Source organism: Geospiza fortis, unplaced genomic scaffold (genome assembly GCF_000277835.1).
Source record: "Geospiza fortis unplaced genomic scaffold, GeoFor_1.0 scaffold66, whole genome shotgun sequence".
In the NCBI taxonomy this organism is placed as follows: Eukaryota; Metazoa; Chordata; class Aves; order Passeriformes; family Thraupidae; genus Geospiza; species Geospiza fortis.
In genome coordinates this window covers 8,450,950-8,458,889 of record NW_005054312.1, presented here as the reverse complement: position 1 = coordinate 8,458,889, position 7,940 = coordinate 8,450,950, and the positions used below count along the sequence as shown (strand labels likewise).

General features: G+C 49.7%; 2 protein-coding genes and 1 non-coding gene across 4 annotated transcripts in view; 2 read left to right on the top strand and 1 right to left on the bottom strand.

The window, feature by feature from the left end:
• The window catches only part of LOC102041554 (USP6 N-terminal-like protein), an 86,467-nt gene extending 80,361 nt beyond the window's left edge, over nt 1–6,106 (bottom strand). The window contains exon 1 of one of the 2 annotated variants that reach the window (XM_031055725.1): nt 6,000–6,106. The gene's annotated coding sequence lies outside the window, so the exon portion shown is untranslated. Of the gene's footprint in view, nt 1–289; nt 358–5,999 lie in introns of those variants that run through there. The other variant, XM_031055724.1, reaches the window with a different exon arrangement.
• Nucleotides 468–540, top strand: TRNAA-AGC. The gene has a single exon. It is a non-coding gene; the product is annotated as a tRNA-Ala (tRNA).
• Nucleotides 5,730–7,940, top strand: part of RNH1 (ribonuclease/angiogenin inhibitor 1) — a 13,289-nt gene continuing 11,078 nt past the window's right edge. The window contains exon 1 of the mRNA XM_005419501.2: nt 5,730–5,991. The gene's annotated coding sequence lies outside the window, so the exon portion shown is untranslated. The remainder of the gene's footprint in view (nt 5,992–7,940) is intronic.

The following is a 7,940-nucleotide window of genomic DNA, read 5'->3' as shown; positions in this document are numbered from 1 at the left end:
GAGGGGGTTTGTTAGGTTGTTTCGTTCTGTTTTGACCTCAGCCCAGCCCCGCCGCGACTCAAAGACCAGCCCAGGCCCTGGCAGAGCCCGTGCCGGGCGCTCCAACCCCTGCTCTGACCTCCACACGCACCGCCGCCCCACACACACAACCGTACGCATCCTGCCCGCCAAACACACAGCCCTTCGCAGCCCCTCACCATTCCCGTTCCCATTGCCATCTCGTTCCCATTCCCGCCCCGCTTCCGTTCCCTTTGCCACTTTCCCGCCCCGTTCCCGCTCCAGGTCTCACCGCGGGGCGCATCCTCCTCTCCCGGTGCGCGCCCAGCCCGGCCCGCCGCCGAGCCCCGGCCGTCGCGCTCCCGCGCAGGCGCACTAGGACCCCCCGACTGGGACGTGTAACAGCCAGCGGCGCACGGCGTCTCGCGAGAAGTCAATATGCCTGAGCTGGGTTGCAAGATGACCACCGCGGGGAATTAGCTCAAATGGTAGAGCGCTCGCTTAGCATGCGAGAGGTAGCGGGATCGATGCCCGCATTCTCCAGCTACTTTTCGTGCCCTCCGCCTGCTTCCACTACAAACCGCAGCAGTAGTGGTTTTGCCTTTTTAAATTCCTCGTATTCTTATTTGCTTCCTTGACATTTTTAAAGACCACAGAATACGCCAAGTTCGAAGGGACTCACAAGGATTATCAAGTCCAACTTTCGGCCCAGCACAGGACATCACAAGAGGCACACCCTGTGTCCCAGAGAATTGTCCAAATGCTTTTTTAACTCTGTCAAGCTTGGTGCCGTGACCACTTCCATGGGGAGTCTTTTTCAGTGCCCAGCCACCCTCTGGGTGAGGAACCTTTTTCTACTACCCAGCCTAAACCTGCCCTGACACAGCTTCAGGCCATTCCCTTGGTCCTGTCACTGGGCAGCAGAGAGAGGAGATCAATGTCTGTCCCTCCTCTTGCCCACACAAGGAGGCTGGAACTGCACTGAGGTCTCCCCTAAGTCTCCTCCAGGCTCAGCAGAGTGAGTGACCTCACCTGCTCCCAGTACAGCTACACAGATACATTTGCCCATCCCGTGCTTAAGGCAGGCAGAACACTGCCTGTGTACTCCTGGCAATCCAAGAGGGTCTTTTGTTTCCTTATTGAACACTGGGCAAGGCCACAACAGTGAGCAGCACCCACTGCATCCAGTTCTTCCCACACAGCTCTGGCCCCAGCCCCTCCTCTCTCATCCCCCCCAAGAGCAGGAAAGCATTTAGAGATCCCTTCACCTGGAGGCCTCTGCTAGAGCCAAAACACTTGTTTGTCTTCTGTAAATTTAGGAAGAAATCAAAAAACCTCAAGGAGTCATTGATGTAGGTGCCATTTATTAAAAAAAAAGGTCAAGACCTTGCTCCCTGAATTTATCCAGGTGCAAAGTTCAAGCAAGTGCTTCACATCCTCCATCTATTCTACTACAACAAGCCACAACGAACAACCAAAAGCTTTTAAAAAAAGAGAAGCTGTTTTTAAAAATTGATGACGTATCATGGAAAAAAACGGGATTACACTCAACTGGCAGGATTTCCATCCCTACCACAAACTGAACTGGGAATCAATGGAAGAAAACAATTCTGAGCACTTTCCTCAGTTATATGCATAAGGAAATGACCTTTCTGGCAAATTTCAATGACAAAGAATGAAATTCAGCTTTCAACTGCTCACCACCCCCACCCTATACCTGAGGAGACTCCAAAATATCCCACCCCCAAACCTTTGCAGCAAATTAATTCTGATAATCCAAGGAAGAACTGGATTAAAGAGAGGATGCAGTGGGTTTTTTTATGGCACAAGTCTTATGGGGAGCAGCTGAGGGAACTGGAGCTGTTTAGCCTGGAGAAAAGGAAGCTCAGGAGACCCCATCACTTCTACAACTACCTGAAAGGAGTTTTAGTGAGGTTGAAGGGGTCTCTTCTCACAGTTACCAGTTACAGGATGGGTGGAAATGGCCTCAAGTTGTGTCATAGGAGGTTTAGATTGGATACTAGGAAAAAAAGTATTCTCTGAAAGGATGGTCAGGCATTGGAACAAGCTGCCCAGGTAAGTGTTGGAATCACCATCCCTGGAAGTGTTCAAAAGGCTTGGGGATGTAACTCTGGGCTATGGTTTAGTGATGAACACAGTGATGCTGGGTTAATGGATATACATGATCATTTTGAGGTCTTTTCCAACCATCGTGACTTTAGGATACAAAGTGATTTTTGGGGCACAAATACCCATGAATTCTCATGGGTATTCTCATGGAGACTAGAGAGACATGCCTCTACTGGCAGAGGACACCTACTATTCCCTTCTGCAAAAAGGCAGTGCTAACATGCAAACTGAAGTCTGAAAACCAGATAAGTATATGGTTGTTGGGGTTCTTTTCACTTCAAGATTTCATTCTTGCCTTTTAAAGTTGATTTAAACTTACACTTCTGAGTCCTGTACAAACTAATGAAATAACCAGCTGTCCCTATAGTGGCCTTCAAAGTTTCAGCAAATTATTCAAGTCTTCCTGTGCAGCAGGATTTAACAGGAAAATGAAATCCATTCCAGTCTCCCATTTCATCAGCTGCTGCACAGCTGGCATGAAGAGACTGCGCTGTGAAATACACCTGTGTTTCTGCTCTGGTCCTCTCGTTTTCCCCTCTAGCTGTGGCCCCATCTCAGCCCTCAACCCCTGCAATGTCTTGGGGACCAAGGGCAACTTCGGGATGAGGGAAAACCAGAGGACCATAAGTCTGGTCAAACTGATGCTGCATCGCCCTCTGCAGACGGGTAGGCAAACACTGCGGCAGGCTGAGAGAAGATGAAGAAGAAAAGCAGGGATGTGAGAAAAATTCCTCTGACAGTACTTTTTCTGCAGGTGTGTTGGTTGATGAACATATCTGGGAAGCTCCATTTTTTGGGGCTCCATTTTCGCTGGACTCACTGTGAAAGGCTGTATTCACAGGGATAAAATATTACACAAACACTCACAGCATTATTTCATTATAATGCTCTCCACTCCCCAAAAACCAAAACCAGTGCAAAATGGAAACAACAGCTTTTCTTTTACAAGAACAAGGCGACCACATCACAACAGCAAGAATTTCCTCCCTAATGGTTTTCTTGTGGGAATCTATAATGAGCTGCCACAGTATGGAACATCCATATGTGTGTGTGCACGCATGCAAGTCAGGGTGAGCTATTGCCTGTATGTGCTGAAAAACCCAAACCTTGCTCAGCCACCTCACTAACAGCTTGCTACCAACACCTGTTTATTGACCTCTTTTTTTTTCTTTTTCTTTTTTTTTTTTTTAGCTTCTGAGGCATCAGTTAAGCCAGTGTCAGGTTCTGCATTCTAGCTCCACAGCTACTTTGCTCCCCAGTGCTTAATCAGCCCACTGACTCTTCAGGAATGACCCAAGTTTTGCATTTCCTCACCCTACAAAGCCTTACTTCAAGTTTGCACACACAAGCTCAAGGAACAAATGGCTTCCAGCAAAGGATCAAGTAGGATATAAACAAATCACTCACTGCAACAAATGGAGCTCGGCACATGCTTACAACTTGCTGTTTTGATCTCCACAGCTGAATTTATGGAATGAATTTTCTGGTAGGGATCACATAGTCAAGTTAGAAAAAGATCTGTCACTACTTTTAGAAGTTTATTGTCTTTAATTACCATTAAGTATATGCACATAGGCATCATAAGAGCAGAGAAGATGGAACAGGAAACTGCTAGAAGGGGAAGAGGCAGAGTTTTCAGTTTACACTAATGGTCTTAATTTAAGTATTCTTTTCTAAGTTTACTCTAGGGTTATGTGCATAAATTTAGTTTTAAAATGAAATAATCTTAAATGCAGAGACACATCTCAACTTCCTCAGATCCCAGGACAGAAGACCTGCACTTCATGCTTTCATGCCAGCTGTGCCCAAAGGCAGCAGGGGCAAGATGGGCATCACTGGGCTCTCCCTCCCTGCTACAAAGACCAAAAGAGGGAGAGGATCTAAAACAAGAGGAGATAAATTTGAATGAACTCAGAAAGGATAATGGGAAATTGTGATAAAGAGGGGAACACAGGGCAGATGGCACTGCCACACTCCTGGAGGCATCTTTAAGGAATCAGCCTCAGTCTGTACAAATAATCAAATGGGCATGCCTTCCATGCCAGGAGTCTTCCACTGTTTCTGCGGCAAGACATACAAGGTATTTCTCACTGGTGTTTGCTGTTGGCTTTCTCAGCCCCATTTTGTATCATTTCCTCTGGATCTGTGTGTATCTCAATGAGCAGGATGGCCTGTCCTGCTTGCTGGGGAAAGGGCAATAGATTTTTCCAGAGATGCCTTTTGTTGTCCCTGCAGTGAGGGCAGCCAAAGGGTTGACATGGGAGACAGAAGTACATAACCTTTTGGCATGGCTATTTGGCCTATAAATCTAATATTTCACCAACACAGACCAGAGTGTATTGGGTGCTTTGCCCAGGGCAGGAGGTCTACGGAAGGCCCGCCTCTCTGAAACCTCTAACAAACACTAGACTTTGTCCTTTAGAGACTCCTGATAAGTGCAGCGAAGCGGGAACCAAGAGCAGAGAGATGCCAGCAGTGGTTGGATAGGCAATGACACCTTTGCTGTTGGGCTGAATGACAAACACCGACTTTAAATTGCCTGGTTGACCAGGGGATCTCCTGTCAGCATAAACTTTCTTCCTAACACTGGTGGTCTTCCTGAAAGCATCATGCCAAGCAAAAATGGCAGAGACATCCTTCACCAGCCTCAGCATCCCCTTCATTTGCCTGCCAGGGAGCATCCTAACAAGCACCAAAGCTGGGAGCTCAGGGCATCCCCAAGCTCTTGCCTGTGCTTCAGCAGGTTTCAGGTCAGACCCAGAAGCACAAGGACTGTTCTAGCAAATTCTTTGTGTGGATTCCCCTGAGAGGAAGTAGGGAAGAGATGAATTCTCTGGCTTTCAACTTTCTTCTGGGCACTGAGAAAGGTGGGTTTTATCTCATCGGGCTCTCCTGGTGATTGGTTCCCATCTCCTCCAGGAGAAGGGTAATAAAAGCAGCTGGAGGGAGAGCCTCTAATGTTTCTCCTGTGATTCAACAAAGGCTCTGTTTCCCAGGTTATCATTCTACCATCATCTCTGTCAGCATCTGCAGCCACAGGAGGGAAAGACAAATCTGTCCTGCTACTGGATCATTTGCTGGCTATTGAAACATTAATTCATCATCACACCATTGAGAACGGGGGAAGAAGGAAGGTTACTTCAACCCACAGTTATTGTGCAATGCAGCTTGAGTGATGGCAGGGTTTTCCTTGAGGAGAAGAGCCAGTGGGAATTTAGGAGAAGGAGGTATAGGAGTGAGGTCCATGCTTGCTGCTGAGGGGCAGTTTTAGGCAGACACAACAGGGCTGTGCTCAAGGGACCCTTCCAGGCACTGTGAGCATTCAGCTTGTGCAGAAGCAGGGAGCTGCCTGCATCCTAGCCCCTGCTGGGAAGAGGGATGCAGAACCCCCAGGTAATGTGACAGGTAGGCACTAATGTGCTCAGCATCACTCCTAGGCCTGGCAGGACAGGCTTGCCTGGAGAATGGAGAGACTATGCAAACTCCATCATCTCTACCCACACTTCAACACTGCAGTGGCCTCATTTTCCGATGGATCCTTCAGTGGCAACTACTCCCTTGCTCTGGGCTAAACCATGGCAAGTGGCCACATGATCCGGTGTGAGAAGTAAAAGCTGCCTCTGTCACCATCAGGAGCTTTTTGCAACGTTTGCTTCATCACAGGTCAGACACAATTGTGTGCACAGTGCTGCTCTGCAAGGCCCTGAAGAGCTGCCACGGGAGGAAAAAAGCCGTCAGAGCCCAAAACTGTTTCCCTCCCTCTAGCAGGCACCGTGTGTACGACAGCAGAGGTTGCGTGGTAACGGCAGCAGGAAGGCGCCAGCTCGGCCCCCCTCGCTCCCGCACAGAACCGACAACAGCAAGGTACGTACCAGCGGCAAAAGCAGCTCTGAAACTCCCGAAACTTTCCCTCCTGCTTTCCGGGGAGGAGCACGGAACCATTTTAAAGCCCTGCTTTGTAGGGAACAGCTGGTTGGGCTTACTTGAACTGTTGTGTGAGCCAGGGTTATGGGAAGAGGGTGCTGGTAGGAAGGAAAAACTGGGGGAGATGCCGAGATTTTGGGAGTGGAGGGAGGAAGGCAAATCGGGCTGTTGCCTAGTGCCTCTCGGCACTTCAAAACCTTTCTTTGTTCCGTCTTGTGAAAATCTGAATGAGGTTTTACCGGGGCTAAAACTACCGGGAAACAATAGGGAGGGAGACAGGGAGTAGCCGGCAGGCGGAGGAGGAAGCGAGCCAAGGGATGACGAATGCCTTCCAGCCCTGACCAAGCGCTGCCACCCTCGCCCTGCCTCGGGGCGGGTGTGCGGGACAGCCGCTGGTCACTGGGGTCGGCTGCGGGCAGTGACACGGAGAGAGCCCGGGAGGGCAGCAGGCCTGGCACAGCACAAGCCCGAGGCGCCCATCCTCCACTGCTGTCACAGCTTCGTTCCAAAGAGCTCAGAGAGAGAGGCCTTTGTGCCAGCGACGTGCAGCTCTCTGCCCGGCGTGTTGCACTAATGAGGGAACGCGTCCTGGATAGGACTGGTGACAGGGATAGGGAGCAGGCACTTCCCAGGCTCTCCAAGCTGGCCCCCATGCACAGCTGTCTGTAAACTGGAAGTCACGGAGACCACTGAGGATATTTTTGTTGTTTCCAGTTCACACAATTCCTAGTTCTGAGCTCCCTGGGGAAGTCCTATCTCCCCTAGCAGAGACCTTGCCCCAGTGCCCCTGCCCTGGGTGACCTGCCTGCATTCCCATCTTGCTCCAGGTCCTGGCACACAGCAGAGGCTGCCCTGCCAGCTGGTTGGTACACTACCTCATTTTATGTTTCATACTCCCAGCCTTTATGCATCCCCTCATTATAGGGATTTCTCCTTCTCCTGGCTTGTTTCCTGTGTATCCCAATGTTCCAGCTCAGGGGGAAGAGCATCAGGGAGATCAGGGTAGATGGAAAAAAAAGGGCAACAGGAGATAGGAGTAAAAGGAAAGGGAGGAAAAGAGAACAAAATTTAGAAAAGTTGGTGAGATGAAAAAGAGGAAATTCAGAGTAAGAGGAGAGATAGCAGAAAAAAAGAGGGCAGAAAAAGGAACAAAAGAGAGAATGGGGAAGGAAGGAAGGAAGGAAGGAAGGAAGGAAGGAAGGAAGGAAGGAAGGGGAAGTGGCGGAAGGAAGTGGCGGAAGGAAGGAAGTGGCGGAAGGAAGTGGCGGAAGGAAGTGGCGGAAGGAAGTGGCGGAAGGAAGTGGCGGAAGGAAGTGGCGGAAGGAAGTGGCGGAAGGAAGTGGCGGAAGGAAGGAAGGAAGGAAGGAAGGAAGGAAGGAAGGAAGGAAGGAAGGAAGGAAGGAAGGAAGGAAGGAAGGAAGGAAGGAAGGAAGGAAGGAAGGAAGGAAGGAAGGAAGGAAGGAAGGAAGGAAGGAAGGAAGGAAGGAAGGAAGGAAGGAAGGAGCATATGAGAGGAAAATAGAAAGTAAAAAGGGAAAAAAAAGAATCGAGGAAAAAGGAAGGAAGGAGATATGAAGGAAACAGATAAAGGAGAGTAGAGGGGGAAAGAAAGAAGGGGAAAGGGGGAAAGAAGAGGGGGGCAGGAAGCAGGGAGAAGTCAGGAAAAATTAAGAAAGGGAAAGACAAATGGAAAAGAGAGGGGAAAGGGCATTAAGTGTCAGAGAGGGCAGGAAAAAAGGGAGAGGGGGAAAATGGAAGGAAAAGAGGAAAAAAAAAGGCAGAGAAAGAGGAAAAGGGGGAAGAAAGGGAAAAAGGGGAGGAGGGACAGATCCTGCTCCTCCCCGCCGCGATACGAGGCGGAGCCGGGCCGGAGCCGGCGGGCGCGCGCG